Here is a 16,213-nt window from a genome sequence, read left to right as displayed (position 1 = left end):
CTGAGACTTGTAGTTCTACAGAAGAAAAAAGGGGGGTGTTGTAGGTGCACTGTCTCTAGCATTACTGATATCATACAGCTTAGCATATAATAAATAGTGGAGTTTAGTTATGAATTGATCAATGCATGAAGCTGCAGCCCCGCGGCAAGGGACTCCACTCTGCTGCAGTACCTAACACTATAGGGGTTCAAACCTAGGGCACGGGACCCCCCAAAAACCACAGCCAAGCAACCCCAGGGCATCGCAGGGAATAATTATGTGTAGTAAGAAGGATTAAGGGATAGGTGAGAAAAAAAGGGTGTTATGGGGTGAATTAATATAAGTGAAAAAAATGTGTAACATGTATAATAAACAAACGGTGAAAGTGCCAAATTAAATGTAATGCTGCGATGCCCTGTTGTCGCCCAGCCACGGCAGTCCAGGAGGCCCCGTACCCCAGGAGCCACCCCATTTCTGACCTATTGTTCTGAATAATTGGACTTACCTAGAATTGTGCCATATTCACAAGTGCAGTCATGCTAGGTACCCTAGTTAAAATAAATGAGGGTCAGGTGCGGGTGGGTGCAAGTCTAAGAATGAAGGTGTCTCACTCCTTCAGGTGTGTCTATACAAAACACTTTTAGTTTGCTAGGGAGGGGCCTTAGACTGCACACCTATAGCTGCCAGTAATGTGAGGTGCTACCTACTGAGACTTGTAGTTCTACAGAAGAAAAAAGGGGGGTGTTGTAGGTGCACTGTCTCTAGCATTACTGATATCATACAGCTTAGCATATAATAAATAGTGGAGTTTAGTTATGAATTGATCAATGCATGAAGCTGCAGCCCCGCGGCAAGGGACTCCACTCTGCTGCAGTACCTAACACTATAGGGGTTCAAACCTAGGGCACGGGACCCCCCAAAAAACCACAGCCAAGCAACCCCAGGGCATCGCAGGGAATAATTATGTGTAGTAAGAAGGATTAAGGGATAGGTGAGAAAAAAAGGGTGTTATGGGGTGAATTAATATAAGTGAAAAAAATGTGTAACATGTATAATAAACAAACGGTGAAAGTGCCAAATTAAATGTAATGCTGCGATGCCCTGTTGTCGCCCAGCCACGGCAGTCCAGGAGGCCCCGTACCCCAGGAGCCACCCCATTTCTGACCTATTGTTCTGAATAATTGGACTTACCTAGAATTGTGCCATATTCACAAGTGCAGTCATGCTAGGTACCCTAGTTAAAATAAATGAGGGTCAGGTGCGGGTGGGTGCAAGTCTAAGAATGAAGGTGTCTCACTCCTTCAGGTGTGTCTATACAAAACACTTTTAGTTTGCTAGGGAGGGGCCTTAGACTGCACACCTATAGCTGCCAGTAATGTGAGGTGCTACCTACTGAGACTTGTAGTTCTACAGAAGAAAAAAGGGGGGTGTTGTAGGTGCACTGTCTCTAGCATTACTGATATCATACAGCTTAGCATATAATAAATAGTGGAGTTTAGTTATGAATTGATCAATGCATGAAGCTGCAGCCCCGCGGCAAGGGACTCCACTCTGCTGCAGTACCTAACACTATAGGGGTTCAAACCTAGGGCACGGGACCCCCCAAAAAACCACAGCCAAGCAACCCCAGGGCATCGCAGGGAATAATTATGTGTAGTAAGAAGGATTAAGGGATAGGTGAGAAAAAAAGGGTGTTATGGGGTGAATTAATATAAGTGAAAAAAATGTGTAACATGTATAATAAACAAACGGTGAAAGTGCCAAATTAAATGTAATGCTGCGATGCCCTGTTGTCGCCCAGCCACGGCAGTCCAGGAGGCCCCGTACCCCAGGAGCCACCCCATTTCTGACCTATTGTTCTGAATAATTGGACTTACCTAGAATTGTGCCATATTCACAAGTGCAGTCATGCTAGGTACCCTAGTTAAAATAAATGAGGGTCAGGTGCGGGTGGGTGCAAGTCTAAGAATGAAGGTGTCTCACTCCTTCAGGTGTGTCTATACAAAACACTTTTAGTTTGCTAGGGAGGGGCCTTAGACTGCACACCTATAGCTGCCAGTAATGTGAGGTGCTACCTACTGAGACTTGTAGTTCTACAGAAGAAAAAAGGGGGGTGTTGTAGGTGCACTGTCTCTAGCATTACTGATATCATACAGCTTAGCATATAATAAATAGTGGAGTTTAGTTATGAATTGATCAATGCATGAAGCTGCAGCCCCGCGGCAAGGGACTCCACTCTGCTGCAGTACCTAACACTATAGGGGTTCAAACCTAGGGCACGGGACCCCCCAAAAAACCACAGCCAAGCAACCCCAGGGCATCGCAGGGAATAATTATGTGTAGTAAGAAGGATTAAGGGATAGGTGAGAAAAAAAGGGTGTTATGGGGTGAATTAATATAAGTGAAAAAAATGTGTAACATGTATAATAAACAAACGGTGAAAGTGCCAAATTAAATGTAATGCTGCGATGCCCTGTTGTCGCCCAGCCACGGCAGTCCAGGAGGCCCCGTACCCCAGGAGCCACCCCATTTCTGACCTATTGTTCTGAATAATTGGACTTACCTAGAATTGTGCCATATTCACAAGTGCAGTCATGCTAGGTACCCTAGTTAAAATAAATGAGGGTCAGGTGCGGGTGGGTGCAAGTCTAAGAATGAAGGTGTCTCACTCCTTCAGGTGTGTCTATACAAAACACTTTTAGTTTGCTAGGGAGGGGCCTTAGACTGCACACCTATAGCTGCCAGTAATGTGAGGTGCTACCTACTGAGACTTGTAGTTCTACAGAAGAAAAAAGGGGGGTGTTGTAGGTGCACTGTCTCTAGCATTACTGATATCATACAGCTTAGCATATAATAAATAGTGGAGTTTAGTTATGAATTGATCAATGCATGAAGCTGCAGCCCCGCGGCAAGGGACTCCACTCTGCTGCAGTACCTAACACTATAGGGGTTCAAACCTAGGGCACGGGACCCCCCAAAAAACCACAGCCAAGCAACCCCAGGGCATCGCAGGGAATAATTATGTGTAGTAAGAAGGATTAAGGGATAGGTGAGAAAAAAAGGGTGTTATGGGGTGAATTAATATAAGTGAAAAAAATGTGTAACATGTATAATAAACAAACGGTGAAAGTGCCAAATTAAATGTAATGCTGCGATGCCCTGTTGTCGCCCAGCCACGGCAGTCCAGGAGGCCCCGTACCCCAGGAGCCACCCCATTTCTGACCTATTGTTCTGAATAATTGGACTTACCTAGAATTGTGCCATATTCACAAGTGCAGTCATGCTAGGTACCCTAGTTAAAATAAATGAGGGTCAGGTGCGGGTGGGTGCAAGTCTAAGAATGAAGGTGTCTCACTCCTTCAGGTGTGTCTATACAAAACACTTTTAGTTTGCTAGGGAGGGGCCTTAGACTGCACACCTATAGCTGCAAGTAATGTGAGGTGCTACCTACTGAGACTTGTAGTTCTACAGAAGAAAAAAGGGGGGTGTTGTAGGTGCACTGTCTCTAGCATTACTGATATCATACAGCTTAGCATATAATAAATAGTGGAGTTTAGTTATGAATTGATCAATGCATGAAGCTGCAGCCCCGCGGCAAGGGACTCCACTCTGCTGCAGTACCTAACACTATAGGGGTTCAAACCTAGGGCACGGGACCCCCCAAAAAACCACAGCCAAGCAACCCCAGGGCATCGCAGGGAATAATTATGTGTAGTAAGAAGGATTAAGGGATAGGTGAGAAAAAAAGGGTGTTATGGGGTGAATTAATATAAGTGAAAAAAATGTGTAACATGTATAATAAACAAACGGTGAAAGTGCCAAATTAAATGTAATGCTGCGATGCCCTGTTGTCACCCAGCCACGGCAGTCCAGGAGGCCCCGTACCCCAGGAGCCACCCCATTTCTGACCTATTGTTCTGAATAATTGGACTTACCTAGAATTGTGCCATATTCACAAGTGCAGTCATGCTAGGTACCCTAGTTAAAATAAATGAGGGTCAGGTGCGGGTGGGTGCAAGTCTAAGAATGAAGGTGTCTCACTCCTTCAGGTGTGTCTATACAAAACACTTTTAGTTTGCTAGGGAGGGGCCTTAGACTGCACACCTATAGCTGCCAGTAATGTGAGGTGCTACCTACTGAGACTTGTAGTTCTACAGAAGAAAAAAGGGGGGTGTTGTAGGTGCACTGTCTCTAGCATTACTGATATCATACAGCTTAGCATATAATAAATAGTGGAGTTTAGTTATGAATTGATCAATGCATGAAGCTGCAGCCCCGCGGCAAGGGACTCCACTCTGCTGCAGTACCTAACACTATAGGGGTTCAAACCTAGGGCACGGGACCCCCCAAAAAACCACAGCCAAGCAACCCCAGGGCATCGCAGGGAATAATTATGTGTAGTAAGAAGGATTAAGGGATAGGTGAGAAAAAAAGGGTGTTATGGGGTGAATTAATATAAGTGAAAAAAATGTGTAACATGTATAATAAACAAACGGTGAAAGTGCCAAATTAAATGTAATGCTGCGATGCCCTGTTGTCGCCCAGCCACGGCAGTCCAGGAGGCCCCGTACCCCAGGAGCCACCCCATTTCTGACCTATTGTTCTGAATAATTGGACTTACCTAGAATTGTGCCATATTCACAAGTGCAGTCATGCTAGGTACCCTAGTTAAAATAAATGAGGGTCAGGTGCGGGTGGGTGCAAGTCTAAGAATGTAGGTGTCTCACTCCTTCAGGTGTGTCTATACAAAACACTTTTAGTTTGCTAGGGAGGGGCCTTAGACTGCACACCTATAGCTGCCAGTAATGTGAGGTGCTACCTACTGAGACTTGTAGTTCTACAGAAGAAAAAAGGGGGGTGTTGTAGGTGCACTGTCTCTAGCATTACTGATATCATACAGCTTAGCATATAATAAATAGTGGAGTTTAGTTATGAATTGATCAATGCATGAAGCTGCAGCCCCGCGGCAAGGGACTCCACTCTGCTGCAGTACCTAACACTATAGGGGTTCAAACCTAGGGCACGGGACCCCCCAAAAAACCACAGCCAAGCAACCCCAGGGCATCGCAGGGAATAATTATGTGTAGTAAGAAGGATTAAGGGATAGGTGAGAAAAAAAGGGTGTTATGGGGTGAATTAATATAAGTGAAAAAAATGTGTAACATGTATAATAAACAAACGGTGAAAGTGCCAAATTAAATGTAATGCTGCGATGCCCTGTTGTCGCCCAGCCACGGCAGTCCAGGAGGCCCCGTACCCCAGGAGCCACCCCATTTCTGACCTATTGTTCTGAATAATTGGACTTACCTAGAATTGTGCCATATTCACAAGTGCAGTCATGCTAGGTACCCTAGTTAAAATAAATGAGGGTCAGGTGCGGGTTGGTGCAAGTCTAAGAATGAAGGTGTCTCACTCCTTCAGGTGTGTCTATACAAAACACTTTTAGTTTGCTAGGGAGGGGCCTTAGACTGCACACCTATAGCTGCCAGTAATGTGAGGTGCTACCTACTGAGACTTGTAGTTCTACAGAAGAAAAAAGGGGGGTGTTGTAGGTGCACTGTCTCTAGCATTACTGATATCATACAGCTTAGCATATAATAAATAGTGGAGTTTAGTTATGAATTGATCAATGCATGAAGCTGCAGCCCCGCGGCAAGGGACTCCACTCTGCTGCAGTACCTAACACTATAGGGGTTCAAACCTAGGGCACGGGACCCCCCAAAAAACCACAGCCAAGCAACCCCAGGGCATCGCAGGGAATAATTATGTGTAGTAAGAAGGATTAAGGGATAGGTGAGAAAAAAAGGGTGTTATGGGGTGAATTAATATAAGTGAAAAAAATGTGTAACATGTATAATAAACAAACGGTGAAAGTGCCAAATTAAATGTAATGCTGCGATGCCCTGTTGTCGCCCAGCCACGGCAGTCCAGGAGGCCCCGTACCCCAGGAGCCACCCCATTTCTGACCTATTGTTCTGAATAATTGGACTTACCTAGAATTGTGCCATATTCACAAGTGCAGTCATGCTAGGTACCCTAGTTAAAATAAATGAGGGTCAGGTGCGGGTGGGTGCAAGTCTAAGAATGAAGGTGTCTCACTCCTTCAGGTGTGTCTATACAAAACACTTTTAGTTTGCTAGGGAGGGGCCTTAGACTGCACACCTATAGCTGCCAGTAATGTGAGGTGCTACCTACTGAGACTTGTAGTTCTACAGAAGAAAAAAGGGGGGTGTTGTAGGTGCACTGTCTCTAGCATTACTGATATCATACAGCTTAGCATATAATAAATAGTGGAGTTTAGTTATGAATTGATCAATGCATGAAGCTGCAGCCCCGCGGCAAGGGACTCCACTCTGCTGCAGTACCTAACACTATAGGGGTTCAAACCTAGGGCACGGGACCCCCCAAAAAACCACAGCCAAGCAACCCCAGGGCATCGCAGGGAATAATTATGTGTAGTAAGAAGGATTAAGGGATAGGTGAGAAAAAAAGGGTGTTATGGGGTGAATTAATATAAGTGAAAAAATGTGTAACATGTATAATAAACAAACGGTGAAAGTGCCAAATTAAATGTAATGCTGCGATGCCCTGTTGTCGCCCAGCCACGGCAGTCCAGGAGGCCCCGTACCCCAGGAGCCTCCCCATTTCTGACCTATTGTTCTGAATAATTGGACTTACCTAGAATTGTGCCATATTCACAAGTGCAGTCATGCTAGGTACCCTAGTTAAAATAAATGAGGGTCAGGTGCGGGTGGGTGCAAGTCTAAGAATGAAGGTGTCTCACTCCTTCAGGTGTGTCTATACAAAACACTTTTAGTTTGCTAGGGAGGGGCCTTAGACTGCACACCTATAGCTGCCAGTAATGTGAGGTGCTACCTACTGAGACTTGTAGTTCTACAGAAGAAAAAAGGGGGGTGTTGTAGGTGCACTGTCTCTAGCATTACTGATATCATACAGCTTAGCATATAATAAATAGTGGAGTTTAGTTATGAATTGATCAATGCATGAAGCTGCAGCCCCGCGGCAAGGGACTCCACTCTGCTGCAGTACCTAACACTATAGGGGTTCAAACCTAGGGCACGGGACCCCCCAAAAAACCACAGCCAAGCAACCCCAGGGCATCGCAGGGAATAATTATGTGTAGTAAGAAGGATTAAGGGATAGGTGAGAAAAAAAGGGTGTTATGGGGTGAATTAATATAAGTGAAAAAAATGTGTAACATGTATAATAAACAAACGGTGAAAGTGCCAAATTAAATGTAATGCTGCGATGCCCTGTTGTCGCCCAGCCACGGCAGTCCAGGAGGCCCCGTACCCCAGGAGCCACCCCATTTCTGACCTATTGTTCTGAATAATTGGACTTACCTAGAATTGTGCCATATTCACAAGTGCAGTCATGCTAGGTACCCTAGTTAAAATAAATGAGGGTCAGGTGCGGGTGGGTGCAAGTCTAAGAATGAAGGTGTCTCACTCCTTCAGGTGTGTCTATACAAAACACTTTTAGTTTGCTAGGGAGGGGCCTTAGACTGCACACCTATAGCTGCCAGTAATGTGAGGTGCTACCTACTGAGACTTGTAGTTCTACAGAAGAAAAAAGGGGGGTGTTGTAGGTGCACTGTCTCTAGCATTACTGATATCATACAGCTTAGCATATAATAAATAGTGGAGTTTAGTTATGAATTGATCAATGCATGAAGCTGCAGCCCCGCGGCAAGGGACTCCACTCTGCTGCAGTTACACATTTTTTTCACTTATATTAATTCACCCCATAACACCCTTTTTTTCTCACCTATCCCTTAATCCTTCTTACTACACATAATTATTCCCTGCGATGCCCTGGGGTTGCTTGGCTGTGGTTTTTTGGGGGGTCCCGTGCCCTAGGTTTGAACCCCTATAGTGTTAGGTACTGCAGCAGAGTGGAGTCCCTTGCCGCGGGGCTGCAGCTTCATGCATTGATCAATTCATAACTAAACTCCACTATTTATTATATGCTAAGCTGTATGATATCAGTAATGCTAGAGACAGTGCACCTACAACACCCCCCTTTTTTCTTCTGTAGAACTACAAGTCTCAGTAGGTAGCACCTCACATTACTGGCAGCTATAGGTGTGCAGTCTAAGGCCCCTCCCTAGCAAACTAAAAGTGCTTTGTATAGACACACCTGAAGGAGTGAGACACCTTCATTCTTAGACTTGCACCCACCCGCACCTGACCCTCATTTATTTTAACTAGGGTACCTAGCATGACTGCACTTGTGAATATGGCACAATTCTAGGTAAGTCCAATTATTCAGAACAATAGGTCAGAAATGGGGTGGCTCCTGGGGTACGGGGCCTCCTGGACTGCCGTGGCTGGGCGACAACAGGGCATCGCAGCATTACATTTCATTTGGCACTTTCACCGTTTGTTTATTATACATGTTACACATTTTTTTCACTTATATTAATTCACCCCATAACACCCTTTTTTTCTCACCTATCCCTTAATCCTTCTTACTACACATAATTATTCCCTGCGATGCCCTGGGGTTGCTTGGCTGTGGTTTTTTGGGGGGTCCCGTGCCCTAGGTTTGAACCCCTATAGTGTTAGGTACTGCAGCAGAGTGGAGTCCCTTGCCGCGGGGCTGCAGCTTCATGCATTGATCAATTCATAACTAAACTCCACTATTTATTATATGCTAAGCTGTATGATATCAGTAATGGTAGAGACAGTGCACCTACAACACCCCCCTTTTTTCTTCTGTAGAACTACAAGTCTCAGTAGGTAGCACCTCACATTACTGGCAGCTATAGGTGTGCAGTCTAAGGCCCCTCCCTAGCAAACTAAAAGTGTTTTGTATAGACACACCTGAAGGAGTGAGACACCTTCATTCTTAGACTTGCACCCACCCGCACCTGACCCTCATTTATTTTAACTAGGGTACCTAGCATGACTGCACTTGTGAATATGGCACAATTCTAGGTAAGTCCAATTATTCAGAACAATAGGTCAGAAATGGGGTGGCTCCTGGGGTACGGGGCCTCCTGGACTGCCGTGGCTGGGCGACAACAGGGCATCGCAGCATTACATTTAATTTGGCACTTTCACCGTTTGTTTATTATACATGTTACACATTTTTTTCACTTATATTAATTCACCCCATAACACCCTTTTTTTCTCACCTATCCCTTAATCCTTCTTACTACACATAATTATTCCCTGCGATGCCCTGGGGTTGCTTGGCTGTGGTTTTTTGGGGGGTCCCGTGCCCTAGGTTTGAACCCCTATAGTGTTAGGTACTGCAGCAGAGTGGAGTCCCTTGCCGCGGGGCTGCAGCTTCATGCATTGATCAATTCATAACTAAACTCCACTATTTATTATATGCTAAGCTGTATGATATCAGTAATGCTAGAGACAGTGCACCTACAACACCCCCCTTTTTTCTTCTGTAGAACTACAAGTCTCAGTAGGTAGCACCTCACATTACTGGCAGCTATAGGTGTGCAGTCTAAGGCCCCTCCCTAGCAAACTAAAAGTGTTTTGTATAGACACACCTGAAGGAGTGAGACACCTTCATTCTTAGACTTGCACCCACCCGCACCTGACCCTCATTTATTTTAACTAGGGTACCTAGCATGACTGCACTTGTGAATATGGCACAATTCTAGGTAAGTCCAATTATTCAGAACAATAGGTCAGAAATGGGGTGGCTCCTGGGGTACGGGGCCTCCTGGACTGCCGTGGCTGGGCGACAACAGGGCATCGCAGCATTACATTTAATTTGGCACTTTCACCGTTTGTTTATTATACATGTTACACATTTTTTTCACTTATATTAATTCACCCCATAACACCCTTTTTTTCTCACCTATCCCTTAATCTTTCTCACTACACATAATTATTCCCTGCGATGCCCTGGGGTTGCTTGGCTGTGGTTTTTTGGGGGGTCCCGTGCCCTAGGTTTGAACCCCTATAGTGTTAGGTACTGCAGCAGAGTGGAGTCCCTTGCCGCGGGGCTGCAGCTTCATGCATTGATCAATTCATAACTAAACTCCACTATTTATTATATGCTAAGCTGTATGATATCAGTAATGCTAGAGACAGTGCACCTACAACACCCCCCTTTTTTCTTCTGTAGAACTACAAGTCTCAGTAGGCAGGGCCGGCGCCACCACTAGGCAGCTTTAGGCAGCTGCCTATGGGCGCCGGCCACGTGAAGGCGGCTGCTCACGCTGCCGGTGAGCGATTCTCCTCTTCCTTAAGAGGAATGTTACGGGCGTTAGTGCGGCAAGGAGCGGAAGACAGTTGCTATAGCAACTGTAACAATATCCGGCAGCACGTTGCTTACTCTATGTGCATAGAGTATTAGAGCAGCTGCCGATGGATTACACTGACCGCGCTGAAGGGATGACGCGGCCGCCCAACTGTTATCAGCCGGCTGACCGCACGGACAATGTCAGTGTAACCCATCGGCTCTAATACTCTCTGCACATAGAGTAAGCAGCTGCTGCCGGATATTGTTACAGTTGCTATAGCAACTGTCTTCTTCCGCTCCTCGCCGCGGTAACTGCCGTCATACTCCCGCCCCGCACCAAGAAGAAGCTGCCACAAACTTCCAGTGATTGTAAGATCTCTTTCTAATATAAATGGTCAGGGTGGGAGGGGGGAAATACTTAGGGGGTGGGGGACCATTAGATCTATACAGTAAAGGGCGGGGGTGAGGGTGTATATTTAAATATATAAAAGGCAGAAAGGAATGACATTATATATATATATATATATATATATGATGTATGTGTGTATATATATATATATATATATATATGTATGTATGTGTGTGTGTGTGTGTGTGTGTGTGTGTGTATATATATATATATATATGTGTATATATATGTATGTATGTATGTATGATGTGTGTATATATGTATGTGTATATATATATATATATATATATATATATATATATATATTGGTCATGTTTTTATTTAATCGCCTAGCATGCTCATGTTCCCCCCACCGCTGCTTCCAGTCACGGCGGTGCCGGAGCTCTGAACCACACTACTCCCCAGCAGTTACCGCGGACACACACTCCCCCTCCCTCCTCCAGCAGCCGCCCGTGCACAGTGCCTCGATTCCTCCAATTACTCAACCGGGCGCCACCAATTACTCAACCGGGCGGCTACATCACCATGGGGCTGCATAGACGCTGGCGCTCGGATCCTCCTGCTGCCAGCCTCTTCTTCGGACTGTGCCTGGTTCCGCGCTGCGGAACTCCCTTGTTGACAGTGACACCCTGCAGCTCAAGCTAAGGTTGACTGGACATGGCAGCGGTGAGTGTCTGCTGGAGAGCCCTGTGCCCTCCTACCCCCCATTCCCCATGTGTGTGGACCCTCCCTCTGTGTGCGTGACACCTTGTGCCCCCCTGTCCCCCCCACTGTCTTTCTGTGTGTGTGTCACCCAGTGCTCCCCTGCCCCTGTTGCCCTGTGTGATGACCCCCCGGCCCATGTATGGTGCTTTGTACACCCCCTGCGTGTGTGATACCCTGTCCTCCGTGTTTCGGCTCATACAGTGTGCTATAATGTGAATTTCGGCTCATACAGTGTGCTATAATGTGAATTTCGGCTCATTCAGTGTGCTATAATGTGAATTTCGGCTCATACAGTGTGCTATAATGTGAATTTCGGCTCATACAGTGTGCTATAATGTGAATTTCGGCTCATTCAGTGTGCTATAATGTGAATTTCGGCTCATACCGTGTGCTATAATGTGAATTTCGGCTCATTCCGTGTGCTATAATGTGAATTTCGGCTCATTCAGTGTGCTATAATGTGAATTTCGGCTAATACAGTGTGCTATAATGTGAATTTCGGCTCATACAGTGTGCTATAATGTGAATTTCGGCTCATACAGTGTGCTATAATGTGAATTTCGGCTCATACCGTGTGCTATAATGTGAATTTCGGCTCATACCGTGTGCTATAATGTGAATTTCGGCTCATTCTGTGTGCTATAATGTGAATTTCGGCTCATTCAGTGTGCTGTAATGTGAATTTCGGCTCATACAGTGTGCTATAATGTGAATTTCGGCTCATTCAGTGTGCTATAATGTGAATTTCGGCTCATACCGTGTGCTATAATGTGAATTTCGGCTCATTCTGTGTGCTATAATGTGAATTTCGGCTCATTCAGTGTGCTATAATGTGAATTTCGGCTCATTCTGTGTGCTATAATGGAATTTCGACTCATACTGTGTGCTATAATGTGAATTTCGGCTCATACTGTGGGGTATTATGTGAATTTTGGCTCATTCTGTGTGGTGTAATGTGAATTTCAGCTCATTCTTTGTGCTATAATGTGAATTTTAGCTCATTCTGTGTGCTATAATATGAATTTCGGCTCATACCGTGTGCTCTAATGTGAATTTCGGCTTATATTGTGTGGTATAATGTGAAAGGGGCACCAGTACTAGATAGTATAAGGGATACTACACTGAAGGACAAGCCCCCTTTTGAGTGGCCTCTCCCCCTTTTCCGGAGCGAGCGCACCATAGGCATGCACATAATTGCAACCTTTACTTTTCTATACACCCACTTCAAAATTTCCACTTCGACCACTGCATAGATAAATATATAGGCCCCCTGAAGGCTTAATCCAGCCCTGGTCTAGCAGTTTTCGTGCACCCTGGGTAGAATGCCTACAGCATTACAGCAGTAATCTGTCCTGAAGTTCCCACCAAGAGTCAGCTGGATGGGATGTACTAACAGTAAAATGCGATAAAACCTGTTTTCTGGGTTTTACCATATTTCCTGTATGTATTAAGACTCGATGTGTGGTTTGGGGGGGGGGGGGGGGGCAGCAGTCTGAAATTTTGCCTAGGATGTTGAGAAGCCTTGCACCGGCCCTGTCAGTAGGTAGCACCTCACATTACTGGCAGCTATAGGTGTGCAGTCTAAGGCCCCTCCCTAGCAAACTAAAAGTGTTTTGTATAGACACACCTGAAGGAGTGAGACACCTTCATTCTTAGACTTGCACCCACCCGCACCTGACCCTCATTTATTTTAACTAGGGTACCTAGCATGACTGCACTTGTGAATATGGCACAATTCTAGGTAAGTCCAATTATTCAGAACAATAGGTCAGAAATGGGGTGGCTCCTGGGGTACGGGGCCTCCTGGACTGCCGTGGCTGGGCGACAACAGGGCATCGCAGCATTACATTTAATTTGGCACTTTCACCGTTTGTTTATTATACATGTTACACATTTTTTTCACTTATATTAATTCACCCCATAACACCCTTTTTTTCTCACCTATCCCTTAATCCTTCTTACTACACATAATTATTCCCTGCGATGCCCTGGGGTTGCTTGGCTGTGGTTTTTTGGGGGGTCCCGTGCCCTAGGTTTGAACCCCTATAGTGTTAGGTACTGCAGCAGAGTGGAGACCCTTGCCGCGGGGCTGCAGCTTCATGCATTGATCAATTCATAACTAAACTCCACTATTTATTATATGCTAAGCTGTATGATATCAGTAATGCTAGAGACAGTGCACCTACAACACCCCCCTTTTTTCTTCTGTAGAACTACAAGTCTCAGTAGGTAGCACCTCACATTACTGGCAGCTATAGGTGTGCAGTCTAAGGCCCCTCCCTAGCAAACTAAAAGTGTTTTGTATAGACACACCTGAAGGAGTGAGACACCTTCATTCTTAGACTTGCACCCACCCGCACCTGACCCTCATTTATTTTAACTAGGGTACCTAGCATGACTGCACTTGTGAATATGGCACAATTCTAGGTAAGTCCAATTATTCAGAACAATAGGTCAGAAATGGGGTGGCTCCTGGGGTACGGGGCCTCTTGGACTGCCGTGGCTGGGCGACAACAGGGCATCGCAGCATTACATTTAATTTGGCACTTTCACCGTTTGTTTATTATACATGTTACACATTTTTTTCACTTATATTAATTCACCCCATAACACCCTTTTTTTCTCACCTATCCCTTAATCCTTCTTACTACACATAATTATTCCCTGCGATGCACTGGGGTTGCTTGGCTGTGGTTTTTTGGGGGGTCCCGTGCCCTAGGTTAGAACCCCTATAGTGTTAGGTACTGCAGCAGAGTGGAGTCCCTTGCCGCGGGGCTGCAGCTTCATGCATTGATCAATTCATAACTAAACTCCACTATTTATTATATGCTAAGCTGTATGATATCAGTAATGCTAGAGACAGTGCACCTACAACACCCCCCTTTTTTCTTCTGTAGAACTACAAGTCTCAGTAGGTAGCACCTCACATTACTGGCAGCTATAGGTGTGCAGTCTAAGGCCCCTCCCTAGCAAACTAAAAGTGTTTTGTATAGACACACCTGAAGGAGTGAGACACCTTCATTCTTAGACTTGCACCCACCCGCACCTGACCCTCATTTATTTTAACTAGGGTACCTAGCATGACTGCACTTGTGAATATGGCACAATTCTAGGTAAGTCCAATTATTCAGAACAATAGGTCAGAAATGGGGTGGCTCCTGGGGTACGGGGCCTCCTGGACTGCCGTGGCTGGGCGACAACAGGGCATCGCAGCATTACATTTAATTTGGCACTTTCACCGTTTGTTTATTATACATGTTACACATTTTTTTCACTTATATTAATTCACCCCATAACACCCTTTTTTTCTCACCTATCCCTTAATCCTTCTTACTACACATAATTATTCCCTGCGATGCCCTGGGGTTGCTTGGCTGTGGTTTTTTGGGGGGTCCCGTGCCCTAGGTTTGAACCCCTATAGTGTTAGGTACTGCAGCAGAGTGGAGACCCTTGCCGCGGGGCTGCAGCTTCATGCATTGATCAATTCATAACTAAACTCCACTATTTATTATATGCTAAGCTGTATGATATCAGTAATGCTAGAGACAGTGCACCTACAACACCCCCCTTTTTTCTTCTGTAGAACTACAAGTCTCAGTAGGTAGCACCTCACATTACTGGCAGCTATAGGTGTGCAGTCTAAGGCCCCTCCCTCTCTATTAGTTCCTGTAAAGATTTCCTTTGGCAGCCTCAGTTCGTTGGTGTCGGCCTTCGTCGACAGTGGAGCTGCAGGAAATTTTATGGATTTAGCTTGGGCTAAGGCTTTAGGCGTTCCACTTATACCCTTAGATAGACGTATCACCATGCACGGCTTGGATGGGGGTCCGCTTTCCAATGGGGTTATTACTCACCGCACACCTCCAGTATTGCTGACAGTGGGGGCCCTACATTCAGTAGAAATAGAATTTTACCTTACACATTGTCCGGCAGTTCCAGTAGTTTTGGGTCACCCCTGGCTTGCCTTTCATAATCCCACCATAGATTGGCGGTCTGGGGAGATTTCCCAATGGGGTCCTTTTTGTGTTAAGGAGTGTATTTCCCATCCTGTCCGGGTTGCGGCAGTTACCCCAGAACGTATTCCTCTGGAATATCAGGATTTTGCTGATGTGTTCTCCAAGGGTAATGTGGACGTTCTGCCTCCCCATCGGTCCTATGACTGCGCTATAGATTTAGTTCCCGGGGCCACTTTACCTAAGGGGAGATTATATGCCCTCTCCGGGCCAGAAACCACGGCTATGGATAATTATATCCAGGAAAGCCTGAAAAAAGGCTTCATTAGGCCTTCGAAATCTCCTTTGAGTGCAGGATTCTTTTTTGTTGAGAAAAAAGATGGGTTGCTCAGACCATGTATTGATTTTCGGGCTCTGAATAAAATTTCTGTTAAAAACACCTACCCTTTGCCTTTGATTTCAGTACTTTTTGATCAGTTACGCTCTGCCGTTATCTTCTCAAAAATCGATCTTAGAGGAGCTTACAATCTCATCCGAATAAGATCTGGGGATGAGTGGAAGACGGCTTTCAGCACACAGTCGGGTCATCATGAATACCTGGTGATGCCCTTTGGGCTGTCAAATGCTCCTGCGGTATTTCAAGACCTCATCAATGATGTTCTTCGTGACTTTCTTGGAAAGTTCGTTGTCGTTTATTTAGACGACATTTTGATTTATTCTGAGTCTATGGATCAACATATTACCCATGTGCGTCTGGTTCTTCAAAAACTACGGGAGAATCATTTATACGCAAAACTAGAGAAATTTGATTTTCACATCACGGAAGTGTCCTTCTTGGGGTATATTATTTCTCCCCAGGGATTTTTCATGGAACCAAAAAAACTCCAGGCCATCCTTAATTGGGCGCAACCCACAAATTTAAAAGCAATTCAGTGCT

The sequence above is a fragment of the Pseudophryne corroboree genome, chromosome 9, assembly GCF_028390025.1.
Source record: "Pseudophryne corroboree isolate aPseCor3 chromosome 9, aPseCor3.hap2, whole genome shotgun sequence".
Taxonomy (NCBI): Eukaryota; Metazoa; Chordata; class Amphibia; order Anura; family Myobatrachidae; genus Pseudophryne; species Pseudophryne corroboree.
The sequence above is the reverse complement of the archived record's forward strand: the minus strand, read 5'-3'. Positions refer to the sequence as shown.